Genomic DNA, 11496 nt, shown 5'->3' with positions numbered 1-11496 from the left:
TACGCTTAAAAAAATTTTTTTTGACCTAACCCTACATCCTAAAGTCACCGTTGAAATACATCAGATTCAAAGTCTGCAAGGTCTTAAGGCCAAGCTCACAGGAAAGTCAGGCAAAGTAGAAGCTGTGAAGGACATGGATCTGCTGAATATATTAAGCTCGCATATGTGTGTTTGTGTGTTTTCTAACCCTCTAAGGTAAATTTATACCAATCCATACAGATGTACTCTTTTCTGTTTATTATTCCCAGTTGGGTGATGGACGTTAATGTTGTACAAAGGAAAAACTCTGGAGCTTGACAGCGCTCCACCTATTTTATTTTAAGGCAAAACAAAGAAAACGAAAGCTTGTTCTTTCAGTCAGCATTTTTTGCTCTCCCTAATTCTACCCAGACTGGATCGTCTTAAATCTGATTTGGGATTTGAGCATTATTTGGATTAGCTCATTAGTGGGGCACCATTCTGACAAGCCACTAATCTGGGGCACTGGTGCACGGCACCATGACAGTATTATGCTGAAAATGAGAAATCTAATGAGATTAGACGGATCCTCATGCACATGGTCTAAAGGTACTTTGTACGAAGATCCAGGAGCTCGGGAATGCGGGAGGAGGATAGGTTGGGGCGTCAGTCTCAGCTGAGCTAGAGCACAGCTGCTCCAATGCCCAGAAGTGGCTTTGTTCACCAAGGCAGCACCATGGCACCTTCTCTAAGCGGGTTCTGTGGAATGTCAAGCAGTTGCCCAGATTAAAAAGTAATAGTAATAGAGGGTCATTCCCTTGGGGGCGGGGTGTCAGTGCAGGCTGTGAGGGCAGAAGAGGTGTTGAGGTAAAACTCTGATGCAGTCAGCTTCGTGTCTCTGTTAGAAGCAGAGCCCGTGGCAGGTAAGGCCTGAGTGGCACCTGGAACCAGCAGAAGGTGTGTTCTCTAGTCGCTTGCCCCCCCCCCCCCGGATGTCCAAATAAACTCCACTGATGTTTTCTGCTTTGTAAAAAATGATTTCCTTTCTTCCCTTTGTTATTTTAGTTGTTTTTAAGCTAAACCGAACATGCTGGTTCTTTTTTGCTTAGAATGGGGCTGTTGCTAAGATCAGAAAATGCTGGATTCCAACAATGCAATGATTTATAATGTCCAGATGTGGTTATGGGGCAGCGCACAACACACGGTGGAAGGGGGCTTGGTGCTCCCCCCATCCCTACCCCCCTCCTTCCCTCGAAGTGGAAAACAAAAGTTTCCATGGCATTTTCCTGCTTGTAAGTGGAAAATCAAGGCATTAACAGAGACTGCGAGTTGGCCCCCTGGGACACAATTCCTTTTTTTTTTTTTTTTTTCGTGTTGTGCTAGTGTGCCACCTCGTGGTGACTTTTAGGACTCTAGGAAAGACCTACTTGTTAATACAGCTGCCCCCAATTTAGAATTATTCCTCCTTATGCCTAGAAAAAAATTCAGTGTCAATCCATTCTGTTAATCATCTTCAAAATGAGTTTGTGCAAGACAAAAGCAAATGTATTTTCAGCACATGTTAATAACATATAAAATCAAGCACGTGGCTTCTTTTGTATCCTTCCTTGCCAGACAATGAATACCATTCTGACTCAAAAGTCAAGAATTACCATTTAAATATTTAGAACTTAATACAAGACAGAACTGGTTCCACTTTCTTATTTTACCTTTTCAAAAGTAGTTAAGGATTTAGAGAACAAAGCCAGCCAGAAACTAATGGATGACACGTTTGAATGTAGTATCTCTGTTTATTTTAAATATCTTAATCAAATGTGGATGAGGACCTTAGGTATATTAGAACAAATCAGGAATTCTGGTCCTGACACAAAAGGATAAAGAGGAGACACAGACAAATTCCAGGTGTTACAGAATTGTTAAGAAGTTTCTAAGGCTGAGGAAAAGATTCCAAAGGAAAGAGAGAGAGAGAAAAAATATATATATATACCTGAGAAATGAATGTATCTTTGAAAATACATCTTAACCTTTCCTGCCAGAAACAAAAGGCACAATCCAAAATAGTTGTCAGAATCTCAAAAAACAGCGTTGTAAGAATCACTCGGACATGACATTGGACACTGTGATAAGTGTTACTTTTGTGAGCCAAGCAGGGGTGTATTTATTTGGAAGGTTTCAAGTATTCTAAGCAGACAAAAAACGCTGAAAAAGTGGGGACACACCCCCAAAGTCTTCATGAGCTCGGAGAATGGTTCATGATTCAAAAGATCATTTTTTGAAACATAATTGTTTATAAGTGAATTCAGGCAGAGAGAGAAAGAATGGTTTATAAGCTTTTCCTTTTCAACAAAATCCATTGTAGATTTTGTTGTTTGCCTTTTCTTCCTGAGAGTCATCTGACCCCCCTGTCATTCAACTGTGGCTGAGCAGTAATCTATTATTTCACTTAAACACACATTGAAAGATGTAATGTTGATTAGTCAAAGTAGGAGAAGCAGACATGCTTTGGAAACAAAAACTCTGTTAGAGCTTCAAAAGGAACGTCCATTGGCCATTGGAACTCTGTTGCCAGGGAGATGGTTACCAGGCACAGGTGCTCCTATGGCAGCCTCTCACCCGCTCCCCGAAAGCCTGTCTCATACCCTGGACTGATGTCATGAATGAAGGGTTTCCAAATATTTAATGTTTCTTGTGTGTCTTGGAAAGAAGAGACTGTGCTAGCGTGACTGCTTTTCAAAGGCAAAATTAGGAGAGAAAGAAAGGAAGAGTGGAAGGATGGGAAAACATGACCAGGTAGCCATGCTGAAAATGGGATGTGCCAGGGAGGCGTGCATACTGATGTGAGCCCAGACACACACCCTAGCAATCCATGAACTGAGTCCTGGGCTGGTAGCAAGGCCAGCCCGTGAGGACAAAGAAGCCAACACGATGTGATTTCTGCGAACCATATTTCATTGAGAGCTGATCATGTGCCAGCCACTCTGCTCGCTCCTTACATACCCCATCCTATTAATTCCCACACTCACCCAGCGCAAGGCCTTATTATCACCATTTAACATGCAAGAACACCAAGCATCAGAATGATTGTGGAACTTGCCAAATGATAATACCTCCTTCTTTTTTTTTTTTTTTTTTTTTTGGTTTGATTTCAAACTCTCGTCTGCCTCCAAATATCTTCCTCCTGGGGCTCTCATAGGACTTGCAATTGATAAGACTTAACAGCAAACATTTACAAAACACTGGCTCTGTGCAATGCAACATTTTTGGATGGAGTGTGTATATGTGTGTGTGTGTGTGTGTGTGTGTGTGCATGTGGTCTGTGTAATCACAGACAAGGGTCTTGCCTGTACTGGAACTCAGAGTACTGGCTGGGAAAAATGAACAGATCGAAAAAAACAAAATATTTTTTGTTTAAAAAATTGAAGATATATTGAATATTGAGATATATTGAGGGTAGGTGCTAAGGAGGCAGGGTCTGGATGGATTTCAGGTAGTAGGAGACAGGATCTGGTCTGAGGGTTGGAAAGCAGATGTAACCAAAGAGAGGACTGGGTTGACTTTTGGCAGGAGGAAGGCACCTGTAAGGTCTGGCCTCTCTGCAATGTCCTAGGAAGTGACCTCAGTGAGATAATAAAGGGGACCGTTTTATGAGAGCCATAATGGGTGATTTGGACTAGGGGTGAGCCAGGTATTTGCCTCTGTGTGTGTGTGCGCCCGTGTGTGTGTGCGCGTAATGGTGAGGCTGGGCTGGGGGGGAAGGAGGTGACAGGAAGATGAGGAAGACAGGGAAAAGTTACTGATAACTTTAGTTTTCCTCCTTATTTTACCCAGAACCAGTCCAGGCTGAACTCAATACACATAATTCTGTTGTGGAAGTTTCTGTCCTTTAACTAAGAGAGGAAAATGAAAACTGTAGCATATTTGTATTTTGTTATTAATTCATGAAATAAAAGTCTCTGTAGGTATGCTGGTGTATCATATGTGGGAAGAAATAGATATAAATGTATATATTTCTATGATCCTGGAGGAGGCCGACGCCCTTCAGAGTGGTTCCGGGCCTTCCTGCTCACCTAGAGACACAGGTGGAGCTGGAGGGCCTGACCACCCTGGGGCTGCAGCCCCCTGACTGGAGCGCACCAGGCCGCGAGGCCCCATTAGGCAAAGGGAGGCACTGAGTCATTTTTATAGCCTGGGAATGACATATCTCATTCATTCAGTGAGTTATTTACCCCCCGGATTGAGTTCACAGACCTCTGAGTCATATAAATGCATCCACTTCTTCATCTGTGGGGACAGGAGGAGGGTTGAAGGTGATGCCATGAGAAGCGAGGGAAGGGAAGGGGGAGATGGGCTGACAAACGTTTCGGGGCATCACTGAGCGGGACTGGGTGAGGCAGGCCCTATCCAGTCTTGGAGGGTTTAGCAGCCGGGCCTGCTTCTCCCGAAGGAAAGCTCCCAGCCAGTCCCCAAAACCCAGCCTGAGGTGCATTCCAGAGGGGAAGAGGCTTCCTCTTCTGCAATTTGACTTTTCTTCCATCTGAGGAAGGCGTGTGTGTGTGTGTGTGTGTGTGTGTGTGTGTGTGTGTGAGAGAGAGAGAGAGACAGAGAGACAGAGAGAGACAGAGACAGAGACAGAGAGACAGAGAAAGAGAAAAAGACTGTTGGCAATAAAATGACTTGTGCACTTTTATCCAAATCACACCAAGTGGGAGGAGTGATTCCCTGGCCACCGCGTGAGGCCGCCTCCCCGAGAACTGCCTCCTGGTCCATCCTGCTGAACGAAAGGACCATGGGGGGGGAGGGTAGGAGTGTATATGCAAATACTTCCCTGCTCTGCTTGGGTGTCTCAGTAAAAAATCAAACCTCTCTGCCTTCAGTCCCATTTAAATGAAAACATCACTTGCCTCCAACCAGTAGAATACATTTTCGTAGCTGATTGATGCTTTTCCATTTATTTTATAATGTATTTTTTTTCTTCAGCAAGGGATTGTTCTCCAGAATGTCAAGGAGGAAATATTTCTCAACTCATGCGCTGTGATTGGCCGGCTTGGGCCTAATCAGACAGAGGTGGGGGGTGGAGAAAGCCGTGATTTGTCACACTGGTGCTCGGGTTCAGGATAAAGAGGTGCTTTGTAATGCCAGGCTGCCTAATGTCTAGGCCACAATCAAATTATCCTCCCCTTTCTCCTCCACTCTCTTTCTATCATCTCTCTCTCTCTCTCTCACACACACACACACAGACACACACACACATGTGCACACACATGCACACACACACACGCACACTACCTCTTCAGATCTATCACTGACAGAACAGTTATTAAACAAAATCTCAGCCCAGGGAATTAATAATGTCAAGGATTCATTTCTTTATCAAATGTTGTGCCTGAAGGAAGAGCACTTGGCGCTTGCAGAAAGGCCGAAGTACATTAATCACCTGAGGGGAAGGGATGGGCTTGCGATTTTTAATACTTGTCAAGTGAGTAGCACAAGAGACTATGAGAGAGATCTCTGAAGTGTTGGCAAACACAAAGAGGTTATGACGTGTTTTTTTTTTTGAAGGATGTGTGGTCCCTTGGGGGCTACAGTGGTCTCTGGGGAGGTGGGGTGGGAGATGGGGCTGAGGGTGGTGACTGCACCCACTGGTGGTGGCCAGCCCAGCCACGGATTAGAAAGGAAGGGCCCAGAGTATCATCAGGAGGCCTTTCCATCCGACAGTGTGGTTGTTCTGCTGCCTTGGCAAGCAGGCTGCAAAGGGGCCCGTGGGGTGTGGGGAGGGCAAGGGAGACAGGGAAGGACAGAGCTGCAGGTTGGAGCCACGGGACATTGAACCACATCACAAGGTGGTAATTCTCAAAGCCTGGTGCTGTGCTCACACTCTTCATGGGTGGTGTCGGTCATCCACCTGCGTGCAGTCACCTACGAAGAACACAAATCATGGGCAAGAAATGGCCTCTCTTCACTGCTCTTGACCTTATTCACTGGGGTGCTTGCAAATTGTCGCTCCCCCTGATCAAGAAGGAAAAAGTAGTCAGGAGGCTCATGGGAGAACGCGAATCAGTGCATCTCAGTACGAAACTCTGGGCAGCCTGCTCTGTAGTCATCCGCGTTGCCAACTTAAATTGTCAATTTGAGCAAAGCCATGATCATCATCACAGACAAAGAGTGGCTTCATCTAGTGTCTGCATTTCCTATTCTGAATTCCTGATTATTGTATGAAATGTGCTGCCCTAGAAGTTTCCTTCCTGGTGACTGGGTACAATTACAAATCAGAGCCCCTTGTTCACTGCTCCTCTATTACTATCACGTTGAACGTCTGTGGGTGGCACTCAGGCTGATGTCGAAGTTGTGCAGCCTGCAAGTACAGGGAAGATCATGCCCAGAGGGTTAGCCCTAACCAAGGGTGAGGTGGAAACCTGCAGAGAAACGCCCTGCCTCTGTCCTTTGAGAGACATTTTGAGGAGGTGTTCTTTATACTTTCCAGAACTCCTAGCCATTTGGAACCCCCGTTGCCTCCGGTGACAACCTCGAGAATGCACCTTTATATTGGCTTTTCCTTGCCTGTCTCACTCCCTCTTCTCCTTTGCTTCAACTTTTGTCATTATCTCCTAAATAAATTACCTTCATCCAAGTCCTTGTGTTGGGCACTGCTTTTAGGGGAAAGCAGGCTCAGCACCTATTGAACAAGTTGATATATTTAAAATATGCTTTATCACCAAGTTCAGTGTATTTATATATTTTGCAAGTTAATGTCTTTTTTTTTTTTTAAAGATTCTACTTATTTACCCGAGAGAGGGAGAGAGCACAGAAGGAAAGGGAGAAGGAGACCTCGACTGAGCAGGGAGCCCAATGCAGGGCTCGATCTCAAGACCCTGGGATCATGACCTAGGCCAAAGGCAGACACTTAACCAACTGAGCCACCCAGGCACCCCAACAATACAGCAAGTAACATGCTCATACATCTCATGCATTGATAATATCCATACTTCTTTTCTGACATCTAAGACCCACGCTGTCAAAGTTGGTTATTGTCTTGCCACCTCAATCTTTGGCACAGGAGTAGAAGCAAACCAACATTGGAAGTGCACAGTGGCTAGCCAATGTCCAGGGGTGTGTAGGAGTCTGCACATGCTTCTACAAGTGTTCTGGAAGGGGAGTTAATTTAGGAATGTTTTGTTAACCTTCCCATGTCCAGGCTGGCATCACAAATAGGAATGAATTCAATGGGCCACGAATTCAATTATTTATTGAAAACCTACCAAAAGCTCAAGCATAGTGTGAGAGTCTGAAGATACAATGGTGAACAAAATAGATGGTTCTTGCCTGGGGGAACTTAGTATTTTATGGGAAAGACACATATTTACCATGTAGAGTAGAACTAACATCTGTGCTAAGTGAAGGGAACCATAATAGTGGTCTGGTCCTTACTGGTGGAAGCGATGGGGAGAAGTGATGGGTCTGAAGGATAAGGAAGAGCTGGGGGCCGTATGAGGTTGGGGGGCAGGGGTTTGGAACTTCCAGAGGGAAGACCATAGATGAAGTCCTTTAAACTGGAAGATAGTAGAAGAATAGCTTGTTGAAGGAACAGTTCACGGTCAATGAAAAGCAGAGTAGGAGAGGGTCCATTGAGACTAAAGGAGATCAGGGCCACATCATGTGAGAATGTCTGTCTCCATCTGAAGAGTAACAGGAATCAACTGAAGGTTGGGTTTAAAAAGAATTCTTTATATCAGTAATAAATGAATATTCTCTTATTTTTAAACCATGCAAATTACCTATGTAAATCAAAAGCCTGTCTTTTTCAGCTTCCCCAATGCAATTATTTTCACAGATGTTACCTGCTGTGTCAAAAGAAACTGAGCCTTGGTGATAGAGCAAACAAAGGGTCTGAGTCTAAGTATCAACACTCTACGTTTAAAAAAAATCAAGAGACATATTCTTTTACACGATTGTGCTAATTCAGAGAGAGCTGAAGGGATCTTTTTCGCCAATAGTAAGATAAAATTTATTTGAAAATATTGTTTGGTTTGTCTTTATCTTTTCCTTTAAACGTTTCTCTTGTTTGTTTTTTCATGTGTGTATATAATTTAAAAATAAAAAATATGCATATAATGCAGATGTTTGCTCAGTCTTTCTTTACTCATGGGATCCGTGAATAAAAATCTTGGAGACCAAGACGCCTGGGTGGCTCAGAGGTTGAGCATCTGCTTTTGGCTCAGGGCATGATCCCGGGGTCCTGGATTTGAGTCCCACATCAGGCTACCTATGAGGAGCCTGCTTCTCCCTCTGCCTGTGTCTCTGCCTCTCTCTCTCTCTCTCTCTCTGTCTCTCATGAATAAATAAAGTCTTTAAAAAAATCTTGGAGACCACTGTAAGAGCGGTTAAGAGCACAATTCCTGATATTGGTTTGCTTGGGTGCAAATCTCAGACTTCTCATGTATAAGCTGGTTGTTCTTAACAATTTACTCAATCTTTCTGTATCTCACGTCTTAAATAGGGAGCATAATAGTACTTACTTCAAGGGCTATTGTGAGAGTTGGATTAAATGAAACCTGCAAAGCATTTAGAAGAGTTCCCAGCACATTATAAGCACTCAATAAAGGTTAACAATTACTATTAATGTTAATATTGTGTTAAGCTTGTATCTGACCACCTCACTAAACTTTTGTTTGGGTTCTAAACAGTTCCAAGTTGAGGAGTTTGGATTTTCTTGGTCAACAATTGTTTCCTGGCAAATTATGACAATTCCAATATTTATTCCTTATTTCTTTGTCTAATTTTACTGCCCTGGCATTACCTTTCATGCTGAAATGATAGCAGTGGGGGCGGACAACCTTTTTCTGCCTTTAGTGGAGACACCAGCATCATGTCACCAGTCAGTATGATACTTACTAGAGATCTGATATAGTTCTTCTAGCAAACTAAGGAAGATTACTTCTACTCTTAGGTTGCTAAGAGGTGTTATTTTATATTGTGGAGGGAAAGTATCAGCATTCAATAACTGAAACAAAAAAACAGAATTCATTATTTAGATAAGAAAGAGTATACTGGTTAGCCATCTTCTCTCTGAGCAAAGTAGCCTGCTGAACAAAATAGGATTTGGATTCAGGGATTATTCTGAGATTATGTTGGTGACAGACATTGTACCTGGTTGACATCAAACTTAAAAGTATGTTTTGGGGAAGCAAGTCTTGTTGACTGGCTAGGTTTCAGCATTGTCACTGGAGTGACTCTACTATTAATTGGTGGACCCTCAAAAGTTATGGGACTGCCACTGACTGGTTGGTACTCAGATGTGGGTTCAATTAGATTGTGGTGTTAGTCAATGAGATTGTGGTAAATTGTCATTAATTGATCAAGGAGCATGTTGGACATAGTATCTAAAAAATATGGGGGAAAAGTTCAGTGCTTGTCCTGGCATGCAGTTGTCTTCAGAGATGCACAGATAAACATTAGGATGATGCCACATGAGAGGAGAATCTGATCCTAGGAGGTGGATCTAGGGTTGAAAGTCCAATGAAACAGTTAATAAATGCTGTCTGGAGAGTATCACAAAATAATAGGTGGTCATCCTGGTTGAAATGGTAAGCCATTGTCTTAATGGATATACAATCAATAGTAATAAAACAAGGCAGAAAGGAAACAAAAAGCAGGTAGTGTTCAGGTGACCAGGTGAGCATATTGGTGCCAGGGTTTGGGGCAGGAGAAGTTATCCTGAGATGAAAGCAGGATTCAAGCTCTGGAAGGTCTAGGGTACCAGGCAGGGTGCCCAGGCCAGGAACCAGGCTGAAGATCAGAAGACAAACATTGTGTTGACAGAATGGGGCCATCATAGGATCTCAGAGGGATGCAGAAATGATTTACTAGAACAGACCAGATGGGTAGCAAAAGTGACTTAAGGCACAGTTCTCTGAGTATTAAAACCAGAATTCTGGGGGCCAGGATGGGTCTTTCAGCCCAGACAGGTGGTTCTACCTGCATCAGACGGACACAGAATCGGCACAGAGGTTCAAGGTAAGATCCTTTAGTGGAGGGACCATTTGCACAAGTATGGGCACAACTAAGGGACAATTAAAGGATGATGAGGCCCAGGGAGGACGGAAGGGCAAGGAGAGGAAATGTTATACAAGAATCAAGTAAGAGCTGGAGCCTATGAAGAGGGATTTTCTGGTGTGTATTTTTAATTCTGGAGGGACACAGCTACTCAGGAGGCGGGATGCTAAAGCTGAGGAGTGAAGGAAGGACTACCCTGACCTCGCTCTCTCCCTGTCAGTGATCTCCTGCAGGGCTTCTCCTTGTCAAGGAGCCCGAATGATGCTGTCCACGAGGGATCACACTGCTTGGGCACAGGGAGGAAGGAGAACAGTGGGGAATGAATGAGGGGAGGTGATTAACAGAAAATAACCACCATACTCCTGAGTAGCAAGGAGGGGGTCCCCTGACGTCAAGTCAGTGGTTGTTTCTATGCTTCTGGGGATTTAGGTGCGTGACATAAACTCCCCATGAAGAATGCATGGGCTCCTGATTCAGCGTGTACGTTCATGCTGGGCTGTGAGCTGAGCCTTCCTGAAGCTTCTGTAGCATTGAGAAATGGCGGGGAATCAAACTCACAATGGAATCTCCATGTTTTTTTTGTCACTGTGTCAAATTATGATACTCGAGGGAGACAAGAAAGTGAGCAAACTGGTATGTTTTGTGATGCAGATTCTGAGGCAGAAAACCCCAGCATGTGAGAATCAAATGGAGCCTCATTAAGAGAGAGAGCAAATGCGGGAGTTCGCCCCTTTATGCATAACCAGCTTGAGTCTCTGCCTCAGCCGATAGCCAGCGTTTTGTGAGTTAATGGTGTGTGACGCAGAAAAGGAGCTGTGAAGGGAGCAAATCTCTCTTTAAAGTGAACATTTTATAGAAATCCCATTTTCTCTGGGGCTCAAAGCCAGACCGACTTAGTGGATTAAGCTCTGAGGTTTCACTACGGGGATGGATTTCAGGTCAAGGCCAGCCCACAAAGCTTTGTGGGGGGATGGGGAGACAACCAAAATGAAACTAAGCGGTGATACCTAGAACACTACCTCAGGACTTCCAGAGGCTGCCTCACAGACCCGGGCTGAATTAACTTGGGGATTGGTGAGAAATGGAGAAGGGGCGTGTGCTACCAAGATGGTGCTGGGATTCCCTATGTTAGCTGTTGGATTTTCAACCTGGGGCAATTGCCTCACACTAACTTGTTGGGAGGGGGGCAGCCTTAATTGCTTTGTGCCATTCAAATGTATTTTTTTGTCGGTTCTAGACAAAGCCATATAATTATTTCTGTCACCTTGGGAAGATTTTTTTCTCCAAGTCACTTCCAATGAGGCAAGGAGTGGGTACTTGTTGCCCGAACTACACCTGTTTCAAGCATCCACAGCCTCAAACACAACCAGGTGCCACAGTCCATCTGTGCACACATTTGCACTTTCTGTGTGACAGTGTATTCTGGATAGTGCCTGGGGTGTCTTGAAATCAATGGGGTTCAAGTTAAGATTGTATAACAGACCTGGC

The 11496-nt window shown here is 44.1% G+C and overlaps 1 long non-coding RNA gene across 1 annotated transcript; it reads left to right on the top strand.

Moving 5' to 3' along the window:
* The first annotated feature begins 2521 nt into the window (after positions 1 to 2521).
* Positions 2522 to 7976, top strand: LOC125754489 (uncharacterized). Its single transcript, XR_007408854.1, has 3 exons — positions 2522 to 2748; positions 6727 to 6900; positions 7787 to 7976. It is a non-coding gene; the product is annotated as an uncharacterized LOC125754489 (long non-coding RNA).
* The last annotated feature ends 3520 nt before the right edge of the window (positions 7977 to 11496 follow it).

This window comes from Canis lupus, chromosome 37 (assembly GCF_003254725.2).
Source record: "Canis lupus dingo isolate Sandy chromosome 37, ASM325472v2, whole genome shotgun sequence".
Lineage (NCBI taxonomy): Eukaryota > Metazoa > Chordata > Mammalia > Carnivora > Canidae > Canis > Canis lupus.
Note: the sequence above shows the minus strand (reverse complement) of the source record. Positions and strands in the feature narration are given on the sequence as shown.